Raw genomic sequence first — 10,226 nt, forward strand, 5'->3', positions numbered from 1 at the left:
GCAGTATTGACTAAATAAAATAAATATATAAATAAATTATTTAGCAGCCGGAATCACAACCTAATTTTGCTGGGCATAAAAAGCTGTCCGAGTATACTTTCATTTTTTTTTTCTAATCGAGGTTTAATGACATCGCAAATTTTGGGGGGAGGTCCCCTATCATAATTTTCAAAAGAATGAAGTTAACGTGTGTTTCTTGTCTCATTATTTTTTCACTTTCCTACAAAACATTGACATCTCTGGCCTTGCTGGAGAGGATGAGAACAGCTTTGAAAAGCACGAGGAATGGCTGCAGTCTCAGGCTTTCAGTGCAGTGCCAGACGAGAAGTTAATTGATGAGAGAATGAACCTGACTGCGAAATGAAGACTATATGAAATTGCAGATAAGAGTATTGCCAGTGCTAAACACAAATATCCATATTTGATGGACTATGAACGAGTAAGCTGGGCTTTATTATCATTTTTATTGGAGAGGGAGTGTTGGAAGGAGAAAATTTTTTGCTTCATCTCTTTCTAGCAAAATGACTGGCATTCTTGTGCTCTTTACACTAATTGTACCCGTCCTTGCTGCTTACATATGCTACTTGCTGCATTCCTGTATTACTCCTCAAACCTATAGCGCTGTCTAATGAGAAAGGCAAGCAATATTTCGACTCGTAGCCACCTCCTGGTAATATTGGTGTGTTTACACTCATTATAAAAGGCTTCGTGAGCGAAAGTAGTCTAAATTTCGCAAACTCTTGTGTTACTAATGGCGTTAGGACATTTCTTCTGAAAATGTCATTTGTCTCCTGATTGATAGATATGTGGGGTTTAACGTCCCAAACCATCATATGATTATGAGAGGCGCCGTAGTGGAGGGCTCCGGAAATTTTGACCACCTGGGGTTCTTTAACGCGCACCCAAATCTGAGCACACGGGCCTACAACCATTCCGCCTCCTTGGGAAATGCAGCCGCCCCAGCTGGGATTCGATCCCGCGACCTGCGGGTCAGTAGCCAAGTACCTTAGCTACTAGACTACCGCGGCGGGGCTCGTTTGTCTCCTCATTGCGAATTATGTTTCTGTATTAAGTAAGTATGTTTAATACTAACAAAGAACAATGTGTAACACTTATAATTCACTTAACTTATAGGGCAATTTATATACTCATGCTTCAAAAAATTTTTACAAAAATATGCTATCTTTGCATTTTTGGTCATGTAATGTTTGTCTGTATATGCGTCACATAAAAACAGTGAAATAATAGGCAGGGCAAGGCAACATGCGAAGTATGCCAACTGGCCCAAGAAACAACTTTAGCTACCTAATATGCATATCCAGTTTGTAAGTCTTACTAGGCTTACAAAAGAAGGTGAGAAATTTAAGAGCCGTCATTGCATTCACACCAAAGTGTCATTCGCACCATGTCGTGCATTAACTGAATATTATATGTATTCCTCAATCCGAAACAAATTTACTGGCTTCCTTGTTATTGTCAAGCCAGCGACTGGTTACATCAACAAAGTGCTGCTTCCGAAACGTTTCCTCCAGCACCGTTTGTCAGTTCGGTGATTTTCCTTAGGGTGACTGTTCCAAAAATAATCATTGTATCAGTTTTCTGCAGTTTTTTCAGTCGAGCCTTTGCTGTCTGATCTTTGTTAGCGCTGTTACTTATGTCATCAAAAAGGTGAAGGCGAAAAAAAAAAGAAGATGTGGCCACAACTGTGGGGCGTGTCACACAACTGCATTATGTCGTTGTGGAGTGAAAGTGTAGTTCAAATTATGTACTTGCTGAAAAACTGCTCAAGTACTGTTTCATTGTTTTTTATAGTTCATTTCAGACTAAAAGAATGACTGGAATTGATGAAAAAGAAAAAATGAAGCTCAGAATTGATATGCTTCTTTCTCTGGCACGCAAACGTGTGGTCGGTCTTAGAAGAAATTATGGCTGAACGCGACTGGAACAGGAAGGTCACGTACTTTGAACCAGACGTAAGTTTACAAAAACTCCCTGAAGATTGGACGACCTATAACATCTTTCATCAAATTAAAATGAGTTAAGGTGATTAAAATGTGGATGCGAATTGCTGTCAGATCAAGCACATAAAATACAAGTTTGAAGCTCGGGGTTTAGAGAGCACGCAAATATCAAGCACAGCGTCAATTGTTGAATAGTTTGCCATGGAGCTTCCTGGGGGTAGGAAGAACAAGGAAATTGTTCATTTGTGATGCCTCTAAGGAGGCAGTCAGAATTGTACTGATTACTGAGTTGTTCCTTGAATTGTTCGAGGCGTGATCAAAGTCAATAAATTTTAAATTTTTTTGCAGACCTCTTCGCTCTGGCCACCCTCAAGATAATTTCAACTCATGTGAAAGAGAAAGCTGCAATATCTTCACTTTGTACATGAAGATGTAAGTCTTACGCTTTTGATTAATACTATATACATGTTCTGAACAATGTACTTTGAAAAAATGTTTTTTACACGGGCTCTTAGTGCATTAGGAATTTGATTCTAAGGTCAGTTCAGGCTTTTGTTAGTGCCATTCTTAAGCTGTAGTCTTACACTTCACCTCAATTCGAGAAGTTGCTATAGGCTGGAAAACTACCTTATCTAGATCACATGAAATTATTGGAAAGTATGGATTGTATGGCTCAAGTTCTGTATAATGTTATATATATGCCGTTTTATAGGATAGGCACTACACATTCTTCATATATATGGTGCTGCCAAAACAGGACAAACATCCTTTCATGAGAAATGATATTTGCTCTCATCACAGGACGAGACAGTGCCGCTGACGCTCTGTGTAGTATACTCCGGCCCCAGCCTAGCACAAGCTCAAGTCCTCCACCTCCACCTGGATGACCAAAAAGTCTTCCGTGTCAGCAATGCGGAAGATGGAGCGACTGAGCTGATGAGTGCATTTTTTGTTTTCAATATTGTCTATGACCGCAAGGCCTTCAATACAACCACTGTGCTCGAGCGACTTTTTCTCGGCATGAATAAGACCTCACCGAGAGCTGTTGCTACAAAGTTTGTCAACAAAGTTGTTCAGGCACTAGGGTGCCGAAACTTTTAGTGTCATATTTCCTGAACTACTTTTTTGAAATTATCAAGTAATATTATTTGTGTAAGGTATTTTCATTTTGCTGACTTCTAGCTTGGCCAAATGTCCCATTGTTGGATGGATGACCATCTGAAATGTACATGAAAATAATTGCGCTGATTTAATACGTTGAAAACAGTAGACTGCTATAATAATTCAGAAAAAACAATTTTTTTTGATCACATGTCTGCCTTCCTAATTTCTTAGAAAATCATTTGGGTGTTTCTAGAAAAATTTATTTTAAAAGTACCACACATTCTGTACCAAATTTAGCTTACATGTTATGTAAATGTGCTTATGTGAAGGTATTTAGAGCTCAGTATTATAAGTGCCACTTTTCTACCACTTATGCTTCCAAGAATTAAGCGTAAACTTGCATTTTTCTATTTGCTTTTTTTACACACTACACCCAGACGACATTCCAGAAAGTTTTAGATTTTTTCAAATATATTTCAAATGGCTGCCAATATGGCTGAGACATTCGGCGGGGAATCACCCAGCTGTTTCATTGGCTCTAATTGTGCATTGCCTCTTTTTTTTGTTTTTTGTGTGTCCTGGCTGAGTTTTGTGTTCAATTTTAGCTTATTATGCTTCCCATTTTGTATTGGTTTTATCATGCAGGTATATTCGCTAAAGTTGTATGTGAAAAACCTGCATACGTTTGTGTGTACATGATTTCTCGTGACTGATTCTTGTACATCGAGAAATACAAAACAAAAACCACTCTTAATGTATACATTTGAAAGAATCATCAGTATATACTAGCGTGTACATCATTTTTTATGACTTATGTATATATGAAGGCGTATATTGTGAAACCACCCTAACGGCATATATTTGAAAAAAATTCTCTGCGTATATTTGCGTGTATTCCATTTCGAGTAGGTGATTGTGTACATGAAGGAGTATACTAAACAGAAACAACTGTGATTGTACATATTTGAAAGAATTATCAGTATATAATGGCGCGTATTTTTTTCTAGTCACCGATTGTGTACTTGAAGGAGTACAAAACTGAAAACATTGTAATTATATGTTTCAAAGAATTCTCAATAAAGTGAAACTGAAAAAATATAATTAAACATTTAGGTGTTGCGTCTCAGATGTCGTATATGTATACACATATATGTATATGCTCGTTACACGTCTGGTGAATAAAATGTGTGGCAGGAAAAAGTGTATAGGAATGGCACGGGCTGCTGCTTACACTAGCCTAATGAATGAATACAATTAGCAAGGGCAACAAGGCTTAGTTTTCTGTAGGGTGCTATATGCACATATATATATATATATATATATATATATATATATATATATATATATATATATATATATATATACTGCAAATATATTGTATGGGCAGAAGTTGGTGATGATGAGTAGTTTTTAGTGGCGCAAGGGCCAATTGATGGCCAAAGAGCGCCATTTCAAATGACTACAGATATGAACAATGATATGGTGCGTGGCTGTAAAGGGGCCTTAAAATTCCTCGCTCTAACGTGGGTTAAAACATGAAAGTAATAAAATCATGACAGTGGCGTGACATATGTGTGGTGATAGCTGATGGCAAAATGTCATAATAAAACCATGATGAAGATATAGTCACCGCAGCCACGACCACTCTATAAAGGTCGTGCTACGGATGACCTCGAAATATCGGGTGAAAGCTTTGCACTTCTTTTAAAAACGTAAAAAGTGTTTGCATTTTAAAAAGCGGATCCCTACCGATGAGCATCCCAGGGTGTAGAGGGAGCTGCTGTCGGTAGGGCAGTAAAAAGTGCTTTTTTCTTAGAGCATCTAGCTCATTGCACTGGACGAGAATGTGGATAACCGTAAGGGGCTCTCCACATCTCTCACAATATGGTGAATCACCGGTAGACAGAAGAAATGAATGTGAAAAATGTGTGTGTCCAGTTCTAAGCCTTGTTAGTATTACTTCCGTGTGTCGTGATTTTGATAGTGGCGGCCAATAACCTAATTGCGGCTTAATAGCATGGAGTTTATTATCTGTTTGTTTATCCCACATGCTCTGCCAATACCCCCAGAGCTTTCGTTTTATAAAAGGTTTTAAGTCAAGTGCAGGGACTGGTGTTGATGCATTGGCAGTAGTGACATTGGCGCAAGCAGCCAGATTGTCGGCCAAAACGTTCCCTTGTATTTCACGGTGCCCTGGAACCCAGCAGACAACGACATGCTGTTTTGATGTGTAGAGTGTGCACAGAAGTGAGTAGAGTGACACCAGCATGGGGTTCTTGTGTTTTTTAGGAGTTTTCAGGGCCTTGACCACGCTTAGGGAATCTGTGTATATTACCGCCTTTTGCAATTTTATCTGTTGATTGCGTTTTATGACCGCCAGTATTGCGTAAGCTTCTCCTGTGAAGATGCTTGCATTAGGATGAAGAACGCCGTACTCGGTAAAGAATTGACCTACCGCTGCATATGACACAGAAGTGTTTGACTTTGACGCATCAGTAAAGAACTCAGGGCATGTGTATTTACGTTGTAGTTCTAAAAAGTATGTATGTATGTGTGCAAGTGGTGCGTGCTTTGTGACATCAACAAAAGAAACATCACAGTCTATAAGCTGCCACTGCCATGGTGGCAGATATGTTGCAGGAGCCATCAAACTGGGTTCAAGAAGAGGCACACCTGTTTTTTCGGCCAGGCTCCTTACACGCAGCGCGTAGGGCTGTCTAAACGAAGGACGGTTCTCGAACAAGCCAGAACAAGACAAATCATTTATTGTGAAATGAGAAGGGTGTTTCTTGTCTGCCTTCACATTCAAAAAGTACAAAAAGGACAGGAAACATCTTTGATTGATTTGTGGGGTTTAACGTCCCAAAACCACGATATGATTATGAGAGACGCCGCAGTGGAGGGCTCCGGAAATTTTGACCACCTGGGGTTCTTTAACATGCACCCAAATCTCAGCACACGGGCCTACAACATTTCCGCCTCCATCGGAAATGCAGCCGCCGCAGCCGGGATTCGAACCCGCGCCCTGCGGGTCAGCAGCCGAGTACCTTAGCCACTAGACCACCGCGGCGGGGCACAGGAAACATCTTTGTAGGTGGAGCGACCATTCATTCGAATCCACGTACAGGCTCTCCACAGGGCTAGTTCGGAAAGCACCCGTGGAGAGGCGAATGCCTAGATGGTGGACAGGGTCGATAATTTTTAAGGCTGATGGTGTTGCCGACTGATAGATTATAGCACCGTAATCTAGGCGTGTGCGTACGAGGCTTTTATATAAGTTAATTAAACATTTCCTGTCACTACCCCATGTAGTGTGTGACAACACTTTCAAAATGTTCATTGTTTTTAAGCACCTGTCCCTTAAATACTTGATGTGTGGGGTGAAGGTTAGCTTAGTGTCAAATACGAGACCAAGAAACTTGTGCTCGGTCTTCACTGACAGAGGTTGACCCTGCAGGTCAATGTCGGGGTCAGGATGGAGGCCCCTCTTTCGGCTGAACAAGACACAAGTGCTCTTTTGCACGCTGGGTATAAAACCATTCTCGTTTGCCCATTGAGATACCTTGTTCAACCCTAGTTGAACTTGATGTTGGCACATTGAGATGTTGCACGATTTGTAACCAATCTGCACATCATCAACATATATGCAGTAAAAAATATTTCGTGGGAGAGACAGGTGCAAGGAATGCATTTTAACTATGAAAAGTGTGCAGCTCAACACACCTCCTTGTGGCACTCCTGTTTCTTCGACAAATACTTGAGATAAGACAGTGCCAACTTGGACACGGAATGTACGGTTGGACGGGTAGCTTTCGATAACTGTCAGCATTCTACCCCGCACACCTAAATGTGAGAGGTCTCGCAATATGCCGAAGCGCCATGCAGTGTCATAAGCCTTTTCCATATCGAGGAACACAGAAAGAAAAAATTGCTTATGAACAAAAGTGTCGCGAATTTGTGCTTCAATACGGACAAGGTGGTCAGTGGTGGACCGAGCTTCTCGAAACCCACATTGGTATGGGTCAAGTAGGCCACTAATTTCAAGAAAGTGCATCAGGAGCCTGTAAATCATTTTTTCAAAGACTTTGCAAATACAGCTGGTTAATGCTATTGGCCTGTAGCTGGAAACTGAGGCCGGGTCCTTGCCTTGTTTTAGGATTGGGATAATGATAGCTTCCTTCCAGGCTGAGGGTAGCTCGCCAGAAGACCATATCGCATTATACAGAGAGAGGAGAGCTTTCTGGGTTTCAGTGGGCAGGTGTTTTAAAATTTCATATGCCACACAGTCCGGGCCTGGGGCAGATTTATTGCAGCCGGCAAGTGAGGCCTGCAGTTTAGCCAAACAGAAAGGTTCGTCGTATGCCTCATGCGTTCTGGGCTTGCGCTCTAATCTCTGTTTTTCTATTGCAGTTTAGTATCGTCGAAACACTTCACTATAGTGTGTTCAGCTGGAGACCTGTTCAAAGTGCGCTCCGAGAGTGTTTGCCTGGTCTTCCAAACTCTCTCCTTGTGTGTTCACTAGAGGAAGCGAATGCGCTCCTCGTCCTGCCACCTTACCAACCATGCAACAGACTCTCGACTCATCTGTGTATGAGTTACTTGCTTGCGACTTGACGTTCTTAAAGTTTACAAGATTCTCGGCTGTGGGCGAGTCTCTAAGCAACCTCCATGCCTGATTTTGTTTTTTCCGAGCCTCACGGCACTCATTATTCCACCATGGTACTCGTCGTTTGCTTGACGATACACATGTTTGGGGAATACATTTTATAGCTGCATCAACCAGGAAAGCTGTAAAGTAGCATACAGCATCCTCTATGCTCAATGCCGCCATGTCAGTCCAAGATAATAAAGTCATTTATTGAAACTTTTCCCAATCAGCTTTGTCGGTGAGCCATTTGGGAACTTGTGCAGAACATGTTTTTGTTATTGATGTGCTGATAACGATAGAAAAATGGTCACTACCATATGGATCATTAATGACTTCCCATTTAAGTAGAGGCAGGAGTGATGGGGATATTATGCTGAGGTCTATTGCTGAGTACGTATTGTTAGCGATGTTGTAATATGTTGGCTCTTTCCGATTCAGCAGGCACGCATCGGAAGAAAAAAGGAGCTGTTCAATCATGCGACCTCGAGCATCGCAGCGAGAGTCACCCCATAGATTGCTATGCGCATTGAAATCTCCCAGGAGAATATAAGGTTCTGGAAGTTCCTCTATAAGGGACTCGAATTCATGCTTTTCAAGACGGTGTTGTGGAGGTATGTAGAGAGAGCAGATGGTGACGAGCTTATTCAAAAGAACTGCTCGAACAGCCACCGCCTCAAGGGATGTTTGTAGTGGTAGGTGTGTGCATGCAATCCCTTGATTGACTATAATGGCAACACCACCGGATGGCACAATGGCATCATTCGGGTCTTTCCGAAAGATAACGTAATGACGTAAAAAGTTGGTGTGTTTAGGTTTCAGGTGTGTCTCTTGTACGCACAGCACCTTAGATGTATGTTTGTGTAAAAGTTCATGGATATCGTCGAGGTTTCTCAACAGTCCTCTGACGTTCCACTGTAGAAGTTGTGTCACTTTAATGTAGTGTGGTGCTGTGTGTACAGAGGTGTTGCGTTAGTTTACAGGGCCTTTTGAGGGCCCCGTGATTCGAGGTTTTTCTTTTTTGGCGCGCTCCAAGGAGTTGCGCCTATCCTTCGGCGTCTGAGGCGCCGGAGGAGTGGGACTTGTATCCATCACCTTGTGAGGTGGTGGATGGTGCCTGCTGGGCAGGCACATTCACTGAACTTTTGGACCTAACTGCGCCTGCAGTGGTCCCAGGTTCGGCAGACACCGGGGTCTGCCGGCCCTGTTTGTCAGGTGGCGGAGCAGTACAGGCTGCTCTAGCCGGGGGCGCTGGCGGCACGACCGCGGCCACACACTGTGTGACATTCGCGGGTGCCGAGGCATGTGGCGCGGCGCCCCGGCGCGTCACATCTGCAAAGGAGAGATAAGATGGGTTGTGTATTGCAAAACGTTGGCGTGCTTCTTGGAATGTGAGATTGAATTTAACCTTGAGTTCTACTATTTGTTTCTCTTTTTTCCATGCGGGGCATGATCATGAGTAGGCAGCGTGATCTCCTTCACAGTTCGAACAATGAGTTGTTTCTGAGGTGCAGTTGTCCGATATGTGTTGAATGGATGCGCACTTTGCGCAAGTGGCACGCCCTCTGCAACTCTGCGATCCATGACCGAAACATTGGCACTTAAAACATCGACGAGGGTTGGGAATGTATGGTCTTACACGAAGCTTACAATAGCCGGTTTCGATTGATTCTGGTAGGTCACTTGTTCCGAAAGTAATTATTACGTGTTTTGTAGGGGTCAGTTTGTTGTTGCGCCTTATCGTTATTCGTTGGACTTTGACCACGTTCTGGTCCTGCCAACCTTCGAGCAGCTCACTTTCAGAAAGCTCAGTAAGACCGTCATCAGAAATTACGCCACGGACAGTGTTCATGGACCTGTGTGGGCCCACCGAAACAGGGGTTTCCCCAAAGGCTACAAGCTTAGACAGCTTTTCATACTGAGCTTTGTCACGAACCTCCAAAAGAAGATCGCCACTTCCCATCTTTGTCACTTTATAACCTGGGCCTATTGCTTCTGTGAGAGTTTTGGAAACGAGGAAAGGTGAAATGGCTTGGACTGTCTTGTTTTCGTTTTGACTGTGGATTACATAGTACTTTGGGAATGTCGGCTTTGGTGTGTTAAGCAGGAAAGTATCATCGGTGCGCCACCTTACTAGGGAGCGATCAGGAAGGAGGGGAAAAGCTTTTGCCATAAAAATACTATAAAGTTCGGCGGCGATGGTGGCCACCTACCACCGAGCCCAACAAGGGGACGCTACAAGGTTGACTAGTGAACACTTGGAGACGCCAGCCATGCATCGCCGCTATAACCGAATATAACTACCCAAGGTTGGGTAACTACACAGGGTTAACCCTCGCCGCCAGGAAATTCGGAAGTAAACGGAAAAGATAAGATGACAGGACAGATAAAAAGAGAGAGATAAAGACGAAGATGTAGAAAGAAAGTGACAGAAAAAGGCGACTGCCGATTTCCCCTGGGTGGGTCAGCCCAGGGGTGCCGTCTACGTGAAGCCGGGGCCAAAGGGGTGTGTTGTC

At 42.8% G+C, this 10,226-nt stretch overlaps 1 long non-coding RNA gene across 1 annotated transcript; it reads left to right on the plus strand.

Moving 5' to 3' along the window:
* Positions 1-232: 232 nt before the first annotated feature.
* On the plus strand, positions 233-4,177 carry LOC142796328 (uncharacterized). The gene is made up of 4 exons (XR_012893747.1): positions 233-439; positions 1,813-1,973; positions 2,310-2,393; positions 2,763-4,177. It is a non-coding gene; the product is annotated as an uncharacterized LOC142796328 (long non-coding RNA).
* The last annotated feature ends 6,049 nt before the right edge of the window (positions 4,178-10,226 follow it).

Source organism: Rhipicephalus microplus, chromosome 2 (assembly GCF_043290135.1).
Source record: "Rhipicephalus microplus isolate Deutch F79 chromosome 2, USDA_Rmic, whole genome shotgun sequence".
In the NCBI taxonomy this organism is placed as follows: domain Eukaryota; kingdom Metazoa; phylum Arthropoda; class Arachnida; order Ixodida; family Ixodidae; genus Rhipicephalus; species Rhipicephalus microplus.